The 20,069-nt window shown below is 39.7% G+C and overlaps 1 protein-coding gene across 11 annotated transcripts in view; it reads right to left on the bottom strand.

Moving 5' to 3' along the window:
• Nucleotides 1-19,547, bottom strand: part of ERC1 (ELKS/RAB6-interacting/CAST family member 1) — a 561,256-nt gene extending 541,709 nt beyond the window's left edge. For 6 of the 11 annotated variants that reach the window (XM_044228945.1, XM_044228947.1, XM_044228949.1 and 3 more), the window contains exon 1: nt 19,326-19,396. The gene's annotated coding sequence lies outside the window, so the exon portion shown is untranslated. Of the gene's footprint in view, nt 1-19,325; nt 19,398-19,498 lie in introns of those variants that run through there. The other 5 variants (XM_044228950.1, XM_044228948.1, XM_044228955.1 and 2 more) reach the window with 3 other exon arrangements.
• Between the last annotated feature and the right edge of the window lie 522 nt (nt 19,548-20,069).

Raw genomic sequence — 20,069 nt, 5'->3', positions numbered from 1 at the left:
GGTGGCATAGTCGGTTGGGCATCTGACTTGACTTCAGCTCAGGTGGTGATATTAGGGTTATGGATTGGGTGCCCCATCAGTCTCTGTGCTCAGTGCACAGTCTGCTTGAGTTTTCTCTCTCCATCTCATTCTGCCCCTCCCACCGCCCACACTCTCAAGATCTCTCTCTCAAGTGGATAAATCTTCAAAAAATAAAGAAATTATTAAATTGATGGTACAGTCCAAGAAAGAAATGGAAACTTAGAAATGAGACATGGTATTATACATGGTAAATACTTACCATGGATTCTTCCTATAACCCTTCCAGCAAACCTTTCATGGAGAAAGATTATTCCATTTCTAGATGAAGAAACTAAGGCTTAAAAAGGCTCAGTAAATTGCCCATGATCACAAAACCTGACTCTTTCTTAACCACTACAATATGCTGCATACTCAGCTACTATTTTAAATCATACCAGAAGCATTTACAGTTTTTTAATGAAGCACCAAAAAAGTTAATACTTATTTGTCCTAAATCACAAATTTATTTATCTCCCCATTCCTCACAGTCCCTGCCATCTAGCTGTCTGTTTCTATACCTCTTTCCTGAGCTCCAGACCTGAATTTCCAACTATCAAGGGAATGCACTTGGTTCTTCCAGAACTGCACTGCCCAACATGGTAGTCACTAGCCACATGGAGTTAGTTGTTGAGCACTTAAAATGTGGCTAGTGAAACTGAGGAACTGAATTTTTAATTTTATGTCACTGTAATTAAAAGTTAAATTTAGGGGTACCTGGTGGCTCAGTCAGTTAAGTGCCTGCCTTTGGCTCAGGTCATGATGCCAGGGTCCTGGGATAGAGCCCCCACCCCATCCCTGTCATACTGAACCCTGAGTCAGGTTACCTGCTCAGCAGGGAATCTGCTTCTTTCCTCCTTATTTCTCCTTCCCCCACCCCACCCGCCCCTACGGCTTATGCTTGCTTGCTCTCTCTCAAATTAAATTTTTGAAAAAAATAAATAAAAATAAAATAAAAGTTATACTGAAAAACTGATAATTCAGTTATTAGAAAATTTTTAAGCATGTTTGGAAAATGTCGGGTATGTGAAGCCACTTTTTCAACTGCAAATTTTATGAAATCTAAATGTAGATTAAGTATTTCTGGTTAAAAACTTAGCATGTAAATTAAGATATGCTGTAAAAGGGGCACCTGAGGGAAACAGCATGCAGCTCTTGATCAGGGTTATGAGTTCAGGCCCCATGATCGGAATGTAGAGATTACTAAAACAATAAATTTATTTTAAAAACAAGAACAGATATGCTATTAAAAAGGTATACAACCCATTTCAAAAACTCAGTATGAAAAAATAATGTAAAATTGCTCATTAATAGTTTTTTAAATGTTTTAACATGTTGAAAATTATATTTAGAATGTATTAAGTTAAATAAAATGTTATAAAAATTATAAGATCTAATAGTTTCTCTTTGTAATGTGAATACTACAATTTTAATACATGGCTATTTTTCTATTGGCCATATTTCTATTGGCCAATACCTTCTAGAGGTCCCTGCTGTCCTCACCACAGCAATCAGTAGTTCAGTAAATGGCATGACAATCCCTCTAGTTCAACACTCCAACCAACCATCTCTAATTACAGAAGTGTTCTAGATCTGATGATGACTGGTGCTGGTGGTGATGGTTACAACTATGTGGGACTCACAGAATCTCTTAAAATATTGTGGAGCCAGAATTCTTAGGAGATTTAGGCAAATACCACCTATTATTTTGACTTCCCTCTGGGGAAAAGGTAGTAGGTACAAAAACTGCAGACTAGTGCTGTACAACAGAACTCTCTGCAACAATGAAAATGTTCTGTATCTGCACTTTCCAATACAGAGTCCCATTTGGCTATTAAGCATATGAAATATGGCAAGTACAACCAAAGAACTGAATTTTATGTCTTATTTGATTTAAATTACTTTAAATTTAAGTAGCCATATATGACTAGTGGCTCCTAACTGGACAGCACTGTTCTATGTGCTCCATGTGAAAGTCTGTAAATCAACTTAGTCTCCTTCCTCCCCATCAACTGTCCTTTCCCCCATAAAAGCACATGTGAACACACACATACACACACACACACTCTGAATTACAGAGTCCTGCGTTCTCTAAAGGTTTCCATTCTGTCTGCTTCCCTATTTCCACTTCTACTATATGGATTGAGGCCACAACCTCCTAGCTGGCCTCCTCACTTAGCTTCCTCCTACCTACTCTTCATAAAATATAAATATAAACATTTCCTTTATTCATCTCCAAAGTCTTGCCATTGCCCCAAGGTAAAATCCCAGACTCTAACATGATTTACAAAGCCCTTCATGATCCAAACCCAATCCCTAACTTCATCTTTCACCACTCCCTTCCACGCCAGTTCTCCTGGTATCATTAACACTTATCATACTCCACTAACACTGCCTGTTTGTCTGCCTTCCCAGTCTACTAGCATCCTGAGGGCAGAGACAATGTTTCAAACATTATATTGCTAAGACAGAACATAATACACATAGTATACTAACAAAGTATACTAGATTGTCCATGTATCTTTTTTGAATGAGGGAAGAAAGGGAAAAAAAGAAAAAAGGAAATAGGTATGTACTACTTTTGAACAACTACGAAAATAAAAATTCGGTAGAGTAGATATTTTTGTTATATTATTCAAAAGAATTTTAACATGAATCAACCCACTTTTGAATTTTTCAAGAAAATCTTGATTGGTACTTTTAAAACTATACACACATACTTGCTATGTAGAAATAAATATTTATATACTTACCTACATTTGTGAACACAAACCTAAAGAATTTATATCCATTTTCCACTTATTTTTTAAGTATAATTGACCTTCAGTGTTATATTAGTTTCAGGTGTACAACATACTGATTCAACAATTCTATACATTACTCAGTGCTCACCACCATAAACACAGTCACTATCTACCACCAAACATTATTAGAATAATATTGCCTACAGGGGCACCTGGGTGGCTCAGTGGGTTAAGCCGCTGCCTTCGGCTCAGGTCATGATCTCAGGGTCCTGGGATGGAGTCCTGCATCGGGCTCTCTGCTTAGCAGGGAGCCTGCTTCCTCCTCTCTCTCTCTGCCTGCCTCTCTGCCTACTTGTGATCTCTCTCTGTCAAATAAATAAATAAAATCTTTAAAAAAAAAAAAAAAAGAATAATATTGCCTACATTCCCTACCTTGTACTTTTCATCTCCATGAGTTATTTATCTTATAACTGGAACTTTTTACTTCTTAATCCCCATTATCTATTTCACCCATCCCTCCACCCATCCCCCCCCACCGGAAACTAGCAGTTTGTTCTTCCGAAGCATTTAAACTAGCAGTTTGTTTTCAGTTAACTTTTGTTAGTAATAATCAGGGAAATAGAGAAAAATTGCTGCTCTATTAAAATTTAAAAATACCAAGCCTTACCATAACCAAATTATTTCAAAATGGGTTCAGAAACTTGGCAATACTATAAAATTAACCAGCAGATCATTAGAAAAGCCACCTGAACAAACTGAGTGAAACGGTCAATAACTCTCCTTTCAATCATTCTTTCTTCTTATTCAGGGAAGAAAAACATCAAGCAAAGGTTTGGCCTATATTTAATAAAGTAGTTCAGAAAAGGAATGAAAAACTATTTGAAATACTCAAAATGATCTGCCACTAATCAAAGTGAAGTCAATATTGCCATGAAGGTAGAAAGGTCACCTACGTGGCATCTGTAGGGATGTATCCTAAAAGATTTGAAGGGATATACTCAAAAAGAGGTAAAAACATAGCTACTTCTTCTTTCATACGAATTTTTTATTCTCTTAGATCTCTAATAACTTACTGACCAATTTTAAGTTCAAATCAGTCTCTTCCTTGAAAAGGTCAGCAACAGTAAATTCTATATGTACAAGGGCAAAATTATACTTAAGGGAGGAAAAAGGCAAACCGTCCAAGAAAACAAAAGTCTCTGTCAATAGTTTTTTCCTAAAGTGAAAGCTTATAAAGGCAATGTTAAGAAACTCTTTACTCAGTAGAAATTCCATTTCAAAAATCCATGTAATAAGCCACAGTAACAGGTTAAGAAAAAAAAAAAATCTGTCTCAATAGATATGAAAATGCATCAGGCAGATTTTTAGCATTTACTTATGATTAAAAACCTTGTATTAGGAATAGAAGGAAAGGTCTTAATCTAATAAAGGACATGTGCAAAAGCAAGTAACAAATATCTACAGAGAAAGAGCTCTGCTGTTCCATTTTTTATGGCAACTTGTACCATACTTAAGTCTGGGCAGAATGCCTCTTAATCCCCCCAGAACAGGAAAGGATGGGAGGCCCATAAGGAGCTACTACTAGACCATCTCCCATCGCTTTTCTCTCTCTCCTGGAGGATGACATGAGACAGTTTCTCATTACATGACTTTCAGCCTGCCCATCTCAGAATAGAGCTATAGACCACAAAACTGCTTTGTGGCAAATTTGAATGGGCTCTTCCATCAATAGGGTACCCCACTGTATTCACTGGCAAGGTTTTTGTTCTGGTATTGACTTTTTTGATGTGTGAAACAAGGGTCACAGGGAACTGGCACCTTTGGCTTATTCACTTTTCCACTGCCCATGTAAGATAAACTGCTTAAGTCTAAAGGGTTCACTGTATCTGTATCAGTTAAATCAGTCAGGCCTTGTCTTATGTGTATACCCTTGACAACATCATACTTAATAGCGAAAAGTTAAACCCCTTTGAGACAGGAAAATAACAAGGATCTCTCTTATTGCCCCTCCACTCAACAACACACCACAGATCCTCGCCAAAGTAAGACAAGAAAAAGTATAAGAACAGCAAGGAAAGACACAAAACAGTCATTATTCACAAATGACATGATTACATAAGAAGGAAATCCAAGAGAGCCTACAGATAAAGTTTTTAGAATTCATAAGATTTGGTCAAAACCTGGCAAAATAGAGCCAATACTCAAATTCAATTTTATTCCATATGTCAACAACAAATAGAAAGTAAAATGTATTTTAAAATTCCATTTAGGGGGACGCCTGGGTGGCTCAGTTGGTTAAGCAGCTGCCTTCGGCTCAGGTCACGATCCCAGTGTTCTGGGATGGAGTCCCACATCGGGCTCCTTGCTCGGCAGGGAGCCTGCTTCTCCCTCTGCCTGTCTGCCTGTGCTCGTGCTCTCTCTCCCTCTCTCTCTGACAAATAAATAAATAAAACCTTAAAAAAAAATAAAATAAAATAAAATTCCATTTAGGGACCCATGGATGACTCAGTTTGTTAAGCATCTGCCTTCAGCTCAGGTCATGATTCCAGGGTTCTGGGATTAAGACCCACATTGGGCTTCCTGCTCTGCAGGGGGCCTGTTTCTCCCTCTCCCTCTGCCTGCCACTCCCCCTACATGTGTGCTATCAAATAAATAAATAAAATCTTTTTTAAAAAAACCCACTTATACGGGTGCTTGGGTGGCTCAGTTGGTTAAGCAACTGCCTTTGGCTCAGGTCATGATCCTGAGATCCTGGGACTGAATCTCGAGTTGGGCTCCCTGCTCAGTTGGGAGTCTGCTTGTCCCTCTCTCTCTGCCCCTTCTCTTGCTCGTGTGCGCATACATGCTCTCTCTCTCAAATAAATAAAACTTTTAAAAAATAAATAAAATCCCATTTATAATACCATCAGAAACCTAAGATTAATCTACAAAAGATGTGTAAGAATAATGCACAGCAAAGTATAAAACATTACCGAGATGTGAAAAACAAATAAATGAAAATACCATATTCAGTGATTCAAAGACTCCACATTATGAGGAAGTAATTCTACCCAAATTAATCTATAAATGCAATGTAACTTCAATCAGGACACCAACATTTCTTTCCCTTTCTTTCTCTCTTTTTCACCAACACTTAATTTTAACTTGATAAACTTACTCTAAAACTTATATGGAAATACAATAGACCAAGAATAACCAAAACATTTTTTTTTGAAGATTTTATTTATTTATTTGACAGAAAGAGTCACAATAAGAGAGGGAACACAAGCAGGGGGACGGGGAGAGGGAGAAGCAGGCTTCCCGCTGAGCAGGCAGCCCAATGCAGGGCTCGATCCCAGGACCTCAAGATCATGACCTAAGCTGAAGGAAGCCGCTTAACAACTAAGCCACCCAGGCACCCCAACCAAAACATTTTTTTAAAGAACAGCTTCATTAAGCCAAAACTTACATACCATAACACTCATCCATTTTAAGTATCTACTTTGAGGAGTTTAGTAAATTCATGCAGTTGTGCAACCATCACCACATTCCAGTTTTACATTTTCATCACCTCAGTAAGTTCCCTTATGCACACTTGTAGCCAAATCTTCATTTGCATGCCTAGCCTCAGCAATATAGGCTTTTCTAGAAATTTCATGTAAGTAAAATTATAAAATGGCAGTCTTTTCACTCAGCTAAACACTTTTGAGGTTTATTTTGTTAAATTAGCAGTCTGTTCCTTTTTACTGCTCAGCAGTATTCCATTATATGAATACACCATATTTTATCAACTGACCAGCTGATGGACATGTGGCTTGCTTCCAGTTTTTACTACCAAGAATAAGGCTGTTACAAATATATGTAGACAAGTGTTTGTGGGGATGTATGTTTTCATTTCCCTTGGATAGATACTTAAGAGTTGAATGATACATAGTGTGTTGAAGATACACAGTGTGTATGTGTAAATGTGTGTTCAACTTAAGAACCTACCAAACTATTTTCCAAAATTCCTGTGAGGTTTAACATTCCCACCAACAATACACAAAAATCCCAATTTCTCTACATCCCTGATACATTTGGTATTTCAATTTTTTTATTTTAGCCATTCTAGTGGCTAAAGTAACACATTCTAGTAGTAGTTACACATTATTATTTTAATTTGCATTTCCCTAATAACTAATGATAATCAGTATCTCTTTCAAGTGCTTACCATCAGCCGATTTTCATTGATGAAGTTGTCTATTCAAATCTTTTGCCCATTTTGGGGAGAGTTATTTGTCTTACTACTTAGTTATGAGATCTTTAGATATTCTGGATGCAAGTCCTTTCCTTTATCAGATAAAGTATTTGCAAATATTTTCTCTCATTCCATGGTTTGTTTTATTTTCTTAATGGGTTCTTTTGAAAAGCAAAATTTTTAAATTTTGATAAAGGCCAATTTATCAATATTTTTCTGAGTCATGCCTTTGGTGTTATATCTGAGAAATTCTCTCCTAACCCAAGGTCTCAAAGATCTTCTCCTATGAGGTAAGGTTTGAGTTTCATTTTTTTTGGCATGCTGATATTCAATTGTTATAGTACTTTCCATTAAAAAGACTATCCTTTCTTCCACTGAATTACCTTGGTACCTTTATTGAAAATTTATAATCATAAATATGTTGATTCATCTCTGGACTCTATTCTGTTCCACTGTCGCATATGGCTATCCCTATGCTGATACCACACTGTCTTGATTACTGACCATGACAGTCACTAACATTCAATGTGAAGACATTCTTCGGGTGCCTTGCTGGCTCAGTCAGTAGAGCATGCAACTCCTGATCTCAAGGTTCATGAGTTCAAGACCCTCATTTGGCCTAGAGCTTACTTGGAAAAAAAAAAAAAAAGAAGAAGAATTCCTGAAAAATAGAACAAGGTGGGAGCACTTACTCTACCAGGTATTAAGACTTACTATAAAGCTACAGTAATTAAAACAGTCTGGCACTGGACCAAGATAGAAACCAGTGGAACAGAATAGAGGGCCTTAATTTATTACGGAGCAGTTCTTTGCTTTCGTTTGTTTTAATTTTTTTTTTTTTTTTTTTTTTTTTGAGAGAGAGCACAAGAGAGAACAAGAGTACATAAGCTGGCAAGAGAGGTGGAGGGGGCAGGAGGAAGGGAAGAATCCCAAGCAGACTCCACGCTGAGCACAGAGCTTGATCCCAGGACCCTGAGACCACGACCTAAGCCAAGTCCAACAGTTGGATGCTTAACTGATTGAGCAACCCAGGCACCCCGACAAAGCAATTTGAAAAGGAAACAATTGTCAACAAATGGTGCTGAGAAAATCAGCTAACCATACAGGAGAAAAATAAACCACAACTCCTACCTCAGAGCATACACCAAAAAAATCAATTACAGGCAGACCACAGTGCTATATAACAATGACACTTCCAGAAAACAGTGAACGAGAATAACCTCATGACCTTAGGGTAGGGAATGATTCTGAATGCAGACACAAAAAGCACCAACCATAAAGAAAAATGTTAATTGGACTACACTAAAATTAAGAATCTTGTTCTTCAAGAGATGCCTCGGTGGCTCAGTCAATTAAGTGTCTACCTTAGGCTTGGGTCATGATCCAGAGATCCTGGGACTGAGCCCCATGTCAGGCTCCCTGCTCAGTGGAAAATCTGCTTCTCCCTCTCTCTCTGCCCCTCCCCCCAGCTGTGCTCTCTCTCTTGCTCACTCTCTCAAGTAAATAATAAAATATTTTTTTTAAAAAATCTTGTTCTTCAAAAGACACCACTGAGAGGCAAAATACCAAGCAACAGATTAGCGTGGAGTATTTGCAACACAAATAACCAACAAAGGGGTCATACCCAAAATATAGAACTCCTACAAATTAATTAGAACAAAAAAGACATGGGCGCTTGGGTGGCTCAGGGGGTTAAAGCCTCTGCCTTCAGCTCAGGTCATGATCTCAGGGTCCTGGGATGGAACCCCACATCGGGCTCTCTGCTCAGGAGGGAGCCTGCTTCTCCCCTCTCTCTGCCTGCCTCTCTGCCTCCTTGTGATTTCTGTCTGTCAAATAAATAAATAAAATCTTTTTAAAAAGAAAAAAGAACAAAACAACAAAAAAAGAAAAAAAAATTTAAAAAACAGAAAATTGAGCAAAACAGGAAATTGAGCAAAGTATTTTTTAATAAGCACTTCATAAAACAACTTCAAATGACCAAAAGACAAAGTTATTCAACTTCACTAGTTATCAGTAAAATGCAAATTAAACCATGGGATATCACCATAAATCTACCAGAATAGCTGCTATCAGTAATACTGACAATACCAAATACTGGCAAAGATATAGAACAAAAGGAACCCTCAAATATTGTTTAGGGGCAGTTAAGTTTGCAGACTACAAAGGAATATTGTTTGGCAATCATCTACTAAAACTCCACTTAGACATACTCTATGACCCAGAACTTTCACTCCAGGCTCTTACAGTCATCAGAAATATATGCACCATAAGACCTGTACAAGAATGGCCACAGTGGCATAATTCATAATGACCCAAAATTGGAAACAACCTAAATATCCATCATTGATATATGGATAAATTGTGGTGTATTTATACAATGGAAGACTATTTAGCAATGAAAATGAACAAACTACAGCTAAAAACAACAAACCTAAATCTCACAAAATGCTGAGTCAAAGCAACCAAGCATAAAATACATACAATATGATCCCATAAATATAAAATGGAAAAACAGACAAAACTAAATATAGGTTTATGTAAGAAAGAAAAGCAAAAAATGTTTCCCATAAAAGTCAAGACAACAATTATCTTTATGTAACTGGGAAGAGGCAAAGTCTGTGGAATGATGGCAAGGTGCTAGTGTTTGACCTAGATGATGGTTACACAAGTGTTTGTTTCATAAGTTAAGCTATATATTTGTTTTATACGTTCTCCTGTATGTGTGTTACATTTAAGAAGAACTTCAAGGAGAAATTAATTCCTTCACAATAAACTAACTACTACAATAAAATTATGTTTAAGGTCCAAACTTATTTCTTGAGATATTTTCACAATTTCAGAAATGTTTAACTGAGGTTCAGACAATTTTTTTCCAGTTACCTAATTTCCATACAAAGGTCTTTTAAACAAAAAAAAGTGAAACAATAAAATAAGGGAAAATGTAAATAATACACATAAAGGACTATCTGATGAAAACCACTGTCTATTCATTGCATAGCCCACCATAATAAAGAAAACCAAAAGGAATACCAAGTTTAGTTTCCTTCTTGATCAACCACTAAAAATGAGAGTTCATATGGACTTTGGGTGATAATGATGTGTTGATCAAGGCTCAACTGTAATAAATATATCACTCTGGTGGGAGATGATAATGGAGAAAGCTCTGCATGTGTGGGGTGGGAGTAGGGAAATCTCTGTATCTTCCACTCAGTTTTGCTGTGTACCTAAAACTGCCCTTAAAGTATTTTTTTTAATGAATTCAAGAGTTGCTACATTTCAAAGCACAGTCGGATCATGTGTCTCCTAATCAAAAATCTTCACTAGTTACCAACACAGTAACTCAAAATGGGAAGGAAACTTAAAAACCACCTAGCAAACATTCAGTCAATGCTTGGAATCTGAAAGGGGATGCACTATCTCATTAAAAACATTTACACCATCACTGAACACCAATGACTTTTATAAAATCAATAGGAACAATAAAATGGAAGGTATAAGACAAGAGAAATCAAGAATATCAGCTTTGGATGTGCTGAGTTTAAGCGGCATCCAAATGGAAATACTAACAATGGTCCTTACAGTCAGCAAAAAGGTAAAAGCTGAAGTCAGAATAATGAATACCCAGCATGTAGCTGAAAAATGAGATAGGAGATGAGATCACTCACAGAAATTCACACATTTAATGAATGGCTAAGGAAGGATTCAACAAAGGTGACAGAAAAGAAAGCCAAAAACCAGGAAAAAATACAGAAGCATGATCTAAGGAGGGTAAAAGAAATGAGCATTACAAAGAAGGAGAAATTAGCTGGATCAAATGCTGGTGGGATAGGCAATCTTGACAATGGCTCTGAATTATCTCTGCCTCTTAGTATTCACACTTGTGGAACCCCTCCTTGCATGTGCTGGACCTTAGAGAGTCCATTCTCAAGAACAAAACAGAGCAAGTGAGAGACTGGCACTACCAAGAATAGGTTACAAAAAACTGGCTACTACCTCTGCTCCTCCTCCACAGAGTTCTCAATCTAGAAGCAAGGTGCCATGTTGCAGAGACCCAAATGGCAAGATTGATTTCTTCAGTAAACAACCAACAAGGACCTCAGGCCTGCCAACAGCCAAATGCTTGGGCTTGGAAACAGACCCTCCCCCAGTGGAGCTCTGGGATGACTGCAATCCTAGTCAACATTTGATTGCAGCCTTATGAGTGACCCTGAATCAGACATACCACACCCAAATGCCTGATCCACAGATACTGTGAAACAACAAATGTTTGTTGTTTTAAGTTAAGTTGGGAGGGTAATTTGTTGCATAGCAATAGAAAACTAGTACAGCTAAAATGTTAAATAAGAGGACAAAAAAATAACTATTGGCTTTAAACACATTAGTAACCCAGCAAGAAAGTTTTAATGAAATTGTGAAGACAGAAACAATAGGTTAAGAAGAGAATCACGGGCAAAGAAATGGAGACAATAAAACAAATGTAGATAAGTCTTCTAAAAAGTGTGGCTATAAAGCGGACAGCAACTTAGAGAAAGTATGAAGATGGGAGAAGAGTTTTTTGTTAAGATGAGACAGATATTTTAAAGCTTAAATGATGGGGTGCCTGGCTGGCTCAGTTTGAAGAACATGTAAGTCTTAATCTCTAGGTCATGAGTTCAAGCCCCATGTTGGGTGCAGAGATTACATACACACATATGTTTTAAAAATAAATAAAGTTGGGACACCTGGGTGGCTCAGTTCGTTGGACAACTGCCTTCAGCTCAGGTCATGATCCCGGAGTCCCGGGATCGAGTCCCACATCGGGCTCCCAGCTCCATGGGGAGTCTGCTTCTCCCTCTGACCTTCTCCTAGCTCATGCTCTCTCTCACTAGTCCCTCTCTCAAATAAATAAATAAAATCTTTAAATAAATAAATAAAGTTTAAGTGATGAAGAGTGCCTGGCTGGCTCAATCAGGAGTAGAGCCTACCTAAAATAAATAAATAAATAAGTCAATAAGTAAATACATAAATAAGTTAATTTAACTGACTCGAAGCCAGGAGAGTGGAAAAATACTCTCAAGGAACTGTGTTCCATTATGGATGAAACTCTTTTTTTTTTTTTTTAATATTTATTTATTTATTTGACAGAGAGAGATCACAAGTAGACAGAGAGGCAGGCAGAGAGAGAGGGAAGCAGGCTCCCTGCTGAGCAGAGAGCCTGATGCGGGACTCGATCCCAGGACCCTGAGATCATGACCTGAGCCGAAGGCAGCGGCCTAACCCACTGAGCCACCCAGGCGCCCCCATTATGGATGAAACTCTTCCAAAAGTTTTTACTGCCTCTCTGCCTTAACTGAAAACTGATTTTCCCAGGACCCTCTTTCCAAGCAGCCCTTTAAAGTGAAGGCTATTAAGTCTCTCACATTCCACATTCAATGTTGGGAAATGAGACCGGTACCCTTCTTTCTTCCCATGCCACCTCCAGACCATGTAAAATCCTGAACTCCGATGTAAAATCTTTGTTTCTCTGATTCTCATGCTTTTCAGCAACAGTCTTCTACCTCTGCCTTTTCAGCTAATGACCTGGACATCCTCCACACTCAGTGGGTAGATGGCTGGCAACTACTTCACACTGCCACTGTCTTTAGCATCACTGCTCCTGGGTTATCTCAATACACACATGGATGAGTCATCTAATACCGGTTCCTCAAACCCATCATTCTCAATAAGCAACTCTATTCTCTGGGTATATCCATTCACAGCCAGTTGAGAATTCACTTAATTGTCTTACAATCATTCATTCATCAAATATTTAACAAGTATCTACTATTTGTTCAGTAGAGAACATATGACAGTCCTTGTTCTCATAAAATAGCTCATATTTTCCACAAAGATAGCATGAAAAGATTGAAGTAAAGTCTAGATAAATTACAACTACTCCATTTCCTTATCAGCTTAGGAACCATGTCAACTCTAGGAAATGGAAATTATTATCTGAAGTGACCTCATGAATCCATGCTATATTCCAGTGATCACTGTATCCTTTAACAAGGCTTCTAAAACTACCTTTTCTTTTTCTTTAAGATTTGTTTATTTGAGAAAGAGCACAGAGGAGTGGAGGGATCTGAAGCAGACTCTGAGTTGAGTTCAGAGGCCAACATAGGGTTCCATCCCATGACCCCAAGATCATGACCTGAGCTGAAATCATGAGTTGATGCTTAACCAACTGAGCCCCCAGACACCCTCTGAAACTTTTTTTTTTAATTTTATTTATTTATTTGTCAGAGAGAGAGATCACATGTAGGTAGAGAAGCAGGCAGAGAGAGAGAGGAGGGAAAGCAGGCTCCCTGCTGAGCAGAGAGCCCAATGCGCTGCTCGATCCCAGGACCCTGGGATCCAGACCTGAGCCGAAGGCACAGGCTTAACCCACTGAGCCACCCAGGCGCCCCTGAAACTACTTTTTAAATAATGTATGCTAAAACACTGCCAGAGCTTAGTATCATAGTCATCAATCTATAAACATACTGCCATGCTGCCCAATACACTAATCACTAATTACAGTGGCTATTTAAATTAATCTTAACAAAATTAACAATTTTAATTATTTCTCAACACTTACACGAGCCACATCTGGAAGTGTTCAGTAAGCACATAGGACCAGTAGCTTCTGTACTGAATGGGATATGGGATATAAAACGTTTCTATCACCACCGAAAGTTCTATTGGACAGTGCCAGCCTAAAGTTTTTAGTATTCATTTCATTCCTCTCAGAAGAAGTGTTAAAAAGACAGGTATCAGGGCACCTGGGTGGCTCAGTCGTTACACATCTACCTTCGGCTCAGGTCATGATCCCGGGATCCTGGGATCAAGTCCCTCATCGGGCTCCCTACTAGGCGGGGAGCCAGCTTCTCCCACTCCTACTCTCCCTGCTCTCCCCCTCTCTCTCTCTCTCTAATAAATAAATAAAATCTTATAAAAAAAAAAAAAAAAGATAGGTATCATTTTCTAGTCTCCTGAGAACTCCCTGGGGCTCCTCAATATCCTAAAGGAATTCCACAAATCAGGGCTCATTACCACCATCACCATACCCTATCATCACCATCAGGGTGTTGATTTTTACTGAGGACTTAGTATATTCCAAACACTTTATTAAAAGCTTTATGAGTATTGGGGTGTCTGGGTGACTCAGTGGGTGAGAGCCTCTGGCTTCAGCTCAGGTCATGATCCCAGGGTCCTGGGATTGAGCCCTGCATCAGGCTCTCTGCTCAGTGGGGAGCCTGCTTCCCCCTTTCTCTCTGCCTGCCTGTGATCTGTCAAATAAATAAATAAAATCTTTTAAGAAAAAAAAGCTTTATGAGTATTGTTTCATTTATTCTGCACAACAATCACATGAAGTAGGACTATTTTTCCCATTTTATGGATGAGAAAATTAACTGAGTTTTAAACAGTAAAGTAATTCACCCAAAGTTATACAGCTACAAAGTGACAGCAATCCATAGAGTTTAAGCATATTAACAATGTAATGATTTTGCCTTTTTCTTTTTTATGTTTTTACTTACTTATTAGACAGAGAGACAGGGAGAGAGGGAACACCAGCAGGGGGAGTAGGAGAGGGAGAAGCAGGCTGAGCAAGGAGGGGGCCACGGGGCTTCATCCCAGGACTCTGGGATCAAGACCTGACCCAAAGGCAGACGCTTAAGGTTTGAGGCACCCAGGTGCTCCATGATTTTGCTTTTCAAGACAACACGCTACTGGGGCGCCCGGGTGGCTCAGTCGTTGAGCGGCTGGCTGCCTTCGACTCAGGTCCTGATGCCAGTGTCGTGGGATTGAGCCCCGCATCGCACTGGGCTTCCTGCCCAGCGGGAAGCCTGCTTCTCCGTCTCCCACTCTTCCTGTTTGTATTCCCTCTCTTGCTGTCTCTTTCAAATAAAGAAATAAAATCTTAAAAAAATAAAAATAAAAAGACAATACACTATTTAACATAAGGAAGGGAGAATACCAACACCTCACACTAGCACTTAACACTCCAGCAGACCAAACTATTTTCAAATCACTCAATTCGCCCTACAGCTTTCTGGTCTTCGGTCTTTACAAATCCTGTTCTCTCTACTTGCACCCTGTTCATTTAGCCTAATCCTAATTACCCTTAAGATCTCATCTCAGATTTTCTAACAATGTTGTTTAGGAATTCATCCTATGAGCTGATGTAGAACCCTACTGAAGCACAGGAGCCCACAAACCCCTATTAATTACTCCTCTTCTCTCACCAGAATAAAACTCCTAAGAATAAGGGACACTGTGCATTATTCATCATGGATTCCATCTGGCCTAGCCCAGGACTTAGAACACAAAAGGTACTCAATAAATATGTGATAAATGAAGGAATAATGAAAAGAAGAGATGTAATCAAGTCATTTCACAAGCATGTATTCAACCAAATAAAATGCTATCTAAGTTGACTTTTACACAAAGCAGAGAGCCCAATGCGCTGCTCGATCCCAGGACCCTGGGATCCAGACCTGAGCCGAAGGCACAGGCTTAACCCACTGAGCCACCCAGGCGCCCCTGAAACTACTTTTTAAATAATGTATGCCAATTCAGTCAGAGAACATTAAAAGCACACACTAAATGGCTTAACTGCCATTTAGTTGGTAAGCAAGTATTTCACAAACATTTTTTCCCACATAATATATAAAAGAATACTTAAACTAAAGGTCAGAAAAATAACAGCTTCTCTTGAGGGTGAAGAAAATGCTCTAAAATTGATTGTGGTGATAGTTACACCAAAAAAAAATGAATTGTACACTTTATTTTTTTTTTTTAAGATTTTATTTATTTATTTGACAGAGAGAAATTACAAGTAGATGGAGAGGCAGGCAGAGAGAGAGAGAGGGAAGCAGGCTCCCTGCTGAGCAGAGAGCCCGATGCGGGACTCGATCCCAGGACCCTGAGATCATGACCTGAGCCGAAGGTAGCGGCTTAACCCACTGAGCCACCCAGGCGCCCCGAATTATACACTTTAAATGAGTGAACTGTCTGGTGTATGAATTATCTCTCAATAAAGCTGTTACAAATAAAAACAAAAGGCCTTCAGGAGCTAGACTTAAATTATGAAAACAAATACTAAGCCTGCCAAAAAAAAAAAAAAAAAAATACATTATATTTATGCAATTTTAAAATAGCTAAACCATATTATTGCACAAAATTTCACTGGTTAGGAAAAACAAGAACTTGGAAACAGTGACTGCACTGCCTTCAGGAACAATGTGATGGGGCAGGAAACTTACTTTTCCCTAAGAACTCTTGTATACTTTCTGATTTGGTATGTGCATTACCTTTTTTTTAATGAGTGTAAGTTATTAGTATATTAAAAAAACAAAATAACAAAAATGTCATATCTGTCTTTAATATAAGTATACTTAATCTGCCTATTTTATTCTGAAAAGAATAAAAACTTTAATATATGTTTTTAAAAAATCAACCCAGGGAAGTAAAATAAAAAGCTGACAAAGTCTTACATCTATTTCATCTCACACTAAATAGCATTTACTCATACTTCTGTTATTAGACATTATAGCCATGAAAAATTCTTCCTTACCCAACACTCTGACACATCTTCAAACAATGACACACTTGATCATTGCCTTCTCTTTAAAAACTTCCTCTCCGTCACTACTAGTACCTCACATTCTCCTGCTTTTCCTAACCCAATGACCTTTTATTAATTTCCTTTGCCAGTTTTCTCCTCATCTCCCCAAAAGGTATCTGGAAGGTAGTTCCATGAAGGCAGGGATTTCTGTCAATTTTGTTCACTACTGTATCCCCAATGGCTAAAAAAAAGTACCTAGAACAATACTCAATAAATAACCATTGAATGAATCAGTGCCCCCAAGGCTCAGATACTTTAGAGCTATTGAAATAAATTATATTCTATATAACCTGTATGCTGTTTACTTCATTACATTTGTCTGAAAATTGATAAAGAATGTACTGATTATTTTATTATATATATAAATATGCTACTTATATATAATAGCATATATAAATACTTAATTCCCTGGTCTTCCATTGAAGTTTTGATAGGATATGTGTAAAACGCACATTTAGCAATCTGCTACTACTTCTAAAAGCATAAACCTAGAACAGAAGAGGAGTTGTTGCTGTAAGAACCTTCACTTTTATCTTGCTTCCAGTACTAATGTTGAATTAACAAACTGACATACTTACCTGACTTTAGTAATGGTGGGGAGGGGAGAGCTCACTAAATTCAACAAGAACATCACAGTAAAGACTAGCAAGCGACATTTCTTGAAAAATAAAACGTAGTATTTTTTTTAGGCACAAGAAATCCTAAAGAGAAACAGGCCACTTCTACCTGATACTTTCACCCAAATCCCATGACTTCATTCCCACAAAGAAGCACATCCCACTGTCAGCCATGCAAATGTAATTTTAGCAATATACGCACAAAGTTTCACCTGGTATCTTAGTTCACATTTGTCCTCATTCATACCCAGTTAAAGTATAATTTAAAAGCCAAAACTAGGTATGTGAATTTTCATTTTTCCTTCTAAGTAACTAATCCAAATCAAAAGTATTGATTTACCAACTTCTAATTTGATTTGTTTGAATACATTTAACTGAATCTTTTAGAATTACATACTGGACACTCTCACTTAATAGCTATTGTATCATCTGTTGCCTAAAGTCTGAAGCAGAAGTATTTCTAGAAGATCGTAGTTTGCTCATTAATTAAGCATGTTAAAAAAGGCAATGATCCGCAACTACTGACACTCACATCTGTATATTTCTCTCTTGGGTACAGGAAAGCACTTCTCTGGCTCTGTTCCCAAATAAATTGAGTAAGCCTTGGGAAAGTCACTGCTTAAATTACATTTCATGACGGTTTCTCTTCCTCCACAAATAAATTATTGAGAGTCATGCCTACTTCCATCCTTTACATAATACATGTCCATCACAGGACCGTTTTTCTGAGCAAGAAACAGCTTAAATGACACTAATTGATAGGTAAGGTCAGTGAATGCTGTAATCTAATAGGGAGCAGGAATCGAGAAAAGATTCTGATTTAATGAATAAAGTTGTGAAACACTGATGTGAAGAACACTCAACACTGTTTACTCTTAGTAACATGTATCTACCTATCAATTGAGATACATGTCCCCAAAATGTTATTAAAGAGCATTTTAAAAGCACTAGACTCCAAGAACATTTCTCAGAAATTGAGGGACCTCCCGGAAAAAAATATATATATATTCCACTTCATTTTTAAACTGTCTAATAACAACATCTGCAACTGAGAAATAAAAATAATCCCCAATAATTGAGTTGAACACAAAATGTTTAAATGTCAAGGTCTGTTGAAAAACGAGCTGTAAAAGACAGCTGTGCTTTAAAACTTTAAGTATTTTTCATATAATTAGCTCCAACAGAACTGTTCAAATCATCCAGCCAAAGCAGTCAACCACAACCGCCTGCAACTATTACTCAAAAACGTATCTTCCAAAGCAACCACCTGATTTTTCAGGCCTTCTCTTAAGGGGACAGGATAAAGCTTATAAATGAGGTGATATAAAGAGATCTTTCAGGCACAGAAAAAAGACTGGACGGTAACACCTTTAAAGAACTAGGTGTAATGGGACCTATTCCCTTTAGCTGCTGCCAGAATGAAGTTGTCTTAATCCAAGATCTCACTCTTCTTAAAGGGTGTAAAACTTTAAACTCAGCCACCCTCACAAAGTACCCACCTGCGCCAAAAGCAGAGGGATTCTCTTCCCTCCCGACTCATCTCGCCAGGAGGGAAAATATTAAAACCAAATCCTAAAGTAGAAATGTGAGACCTAGTGCAATAGCTTCTCCAACTGTCTCAAAGGCAACATCCACAGCTCATCTTCCTTTTGAAATACAACCCTTCATCTCCTAGCTTACCATTTCACAGAAGGAAAAAAATCCTCACCTCTTTCCACATTTTACATCAGTCGCCTAAACACACAGGTCTACCCTGACCGCACCCCAACCTCCTCATGGCTCCCCAGTTTCTCCATCTCGCCACTACCTCGCCCGCAACATCACGCTTCAAACCCTCCGCAGCTCTCCAAACGCCCAGAACCCCTATCTCCCATCTCCCACCTCGGGCTCCCCACATCTACCGCCTCAGCTCCCGCCCAATCCTGGAGCTCGGTGGGGTGGAGCCCGCGGGGGGCTGGGGTGGAGTGGGGTGGGGTGGGGTGGGGTGGGGTCCGCTCCTCCCCGGACTTTCCCATCCCCCCCACCCCCGGTAGGGAGAGGAGGGGGAGGGGGTCCTGAAGCCTCACCTACAGCTCCGCCCCTCCCCGGGGGCGCGCTGCCCAGCCCTAACCAGGGCCGTGAGGAAGAAGCAAGCTAAGAAAAGGCAAAAAAAAAAAAAAAAAAGCCTCAGCGCCAGCGGCAGGCGGGAAGCTCTCCGTCCCGCCCGACTTCCGAGCTGCCGCCACGGCTGCCGTCTCACCCTCCTCAGGGCTGCTGCTATTGCTGCTGCTGCCGCCCGGACGCCGCCACCGCCGCCGCCGCCACTACCGCCGCTGCCGCCGCCGCCGCCACCACAGCCACAGTACGGCCCCAGCGCCCGCCGACGTCATTGCGCCCCGCCCCCTGCGCGAGACACCTAGCCCCGCCCCGGGCCGCGAGACACCGCGAGCTCCGCCTCCTCCCGACCGGGCCACCTAGCCTTCCCGCACCCTCCAGGGAATGCGAGTTCGCAGCCCACAGTCCTCCGGCGCCTTCAGGAGGAAGGCGGGTCAGGGACTGGGAGTGGGGTGACTCAAGGTTCCGGCGGCGATTGCGCGCCCAAGCAGAGCAACGGGCGCGGGGCGTCCACACCCCGCACTCACGGCCCCTGCGGCCACGGGAAGGGAAAGCCGGAGCCCGCTCCGGGAAGAAGCGGTAGGTGGGAGCGAGGCAAGCCGGCGTTTGTCTCCTTGTGCTTGCCGTAGGAAGTGGACCGGCCAGGCCCGAAGAGCGGAATCGTCGCTTTCCCAAACCTTAGAGTCGCCCCACCCCCTCCTTGGCGGGGCCCGTTA

The sequence above is a fragment of the Neovison vison genome, chromosome 12, assembly GCF_020171115.1.
Source record: "Neovison vison isolate M4711 chromosome 12, ASM_NN_V1, whole genome shotgun sequence".
Taxonomy (NCBI): domain Eukaryota; kingdom Metazoa; phylum Chordata; class Mammalia; order Carnivora; family Mustelidae; genus Neogale; species Neogale vison.
The sequence above is the reverse complement of the archived record's forward strand: the minus strand, read 5'-3'. Positions and strand labels throughout refer to the sequence as shown.